Source organism: Meleagris gallopavo, chromosome 2, assembly GCF_000146605.3.
Source record: "Meleagris gallopavo isolate NT-WF06-2002-E0010 breed Aviagen turkey brand Nicholas breeding stock chromosome 2, Turkey_5.1, whole genome shotgun sequence".
NCBI lineage: Eukaryota > Metazoa > Chordata > Aves > Galliformes > Phasianidae > Meleagris > Meleagris gallopavo.
In genome coordinates, this window is record NC_015012.2 from 23,299,814 (window position 1) to 23,301,044 (window position 1,231).

At 30.9% G+C, this 1,231-nt stretch overlaps 1 long non-coding RNA gene across 1 annotated transcript in view; it reads left to right on the top strand.

Moving 5' to 3' along the window:
- The window catches only part of LOC116216373, a 125,564-nt gene extending 125,264 nt beyond the window's left edge, over positions 1 to 300 (top strand). Inside the window, exon 3 of the long non-coding RNA XR_004159041.1 lies at positions 219 to 300. This is a non-coding gene — a long non-coding RNA (uncharacterized LOC116216373). The remainder of the gene's footprint in view (positions 1 to 218) is intronic.
- The last annotated feature ends 931 nt before the right edge of the window (positions 301 to 1,231 follow it).

Here is a 1,231-nt window from a genome sequence, read left to right on the forward strand (position 1 = left end):
CTGTTGTTGTTTTTGTTTTTTCATGAAAAAAAAGTAGTGTTAATAGCTATTTGAAAAAATGTGGTTTTCACTGAAGAATTAATTATGTTTTTATTTAGATATATATAAAAAACTAGGCAATTTTATAAATCACTTTTCATCTGTGCATTCCCTTCCTTTTGCTCTAGGTTTTAATTTTATTACATGTTGTCAATAAACCTAATTTTTTTTTTTTTTAGGTCTTCTGCCTGTTCCTTGCTTCTGTGATGTCACTACTGACTACTGAGTAAGTTTGAGAAGGAAAATACTATTAAATACTTTATTATTGTCTGAAAGATGGTGTAATTTAAGATTTTTTTTGTACTTCTCAACCAAAAGGACATAAGCAAGTTATCAAGGAGAAAATTCAATTAAAAAGAGAGTTATCAGAAGATGCATCTTTTTTGTTCTCTCCAATTTCACCAGCATCAGATCTCATACAAAGACAGTATTTACCATGTTTTTGGTATTTTAACTTACAGATATAAAAAATAGATGTAGAGAAATACATATTGAATAGTAAATCCAGCTAAGCAATTACTTTTACAATTTTTTGTGATATTGTTCTTCAGGTGTAGTAAGAAGTCAAAATGAACTTAAAGGTTTCCATTTAAAATGACATCATACTATTTTTTTTCTTCCTTCTAATGGTAACAAAATTGTTACCACTCAAGGAAAATTCCTTGAGGAAAAAAAAAATAATATTTTCTAAACAGTAAAATATGAGGTTTATTCTCGTAACCAGCACAATTTGTTTGAACTCACATATGGTTATACTTCAGTTGTGTAAGTGCCTACCACTTACTCAGCTTTGAAAGTGTGGTTCCAGTTTCATACCAATAAAACTGATTATTGCCCACTGATGATTTTTAAAGGAGACACAAGTCAGTTCAATTCATTTTGTTCTCTTCTCACTGCAGCGTGGATTTCACCATTTTGTTTCCTTTACACCTGAAATGAGGGTGTTAATATAATTCTTTGGGAACTGGTGTAGCTAGCTAAAAACAATCTGCCCATTCACACTGGAATTGGTGAAGTTATGAAAATCAAAGGGGCATGGCAGTCTGAAAATAGTTAAGTAGACTGTATTTTGGAGTGCTTAATAGTAGAGGCAAGAATAAAGTGGTCTTTCAGGTAAGTCAGTAGTGTTCTTGCAGCTGCCTTCATTGTGGTGGAATTAGAGCTTTCATTTTAGAAAATATTATGAATTAGA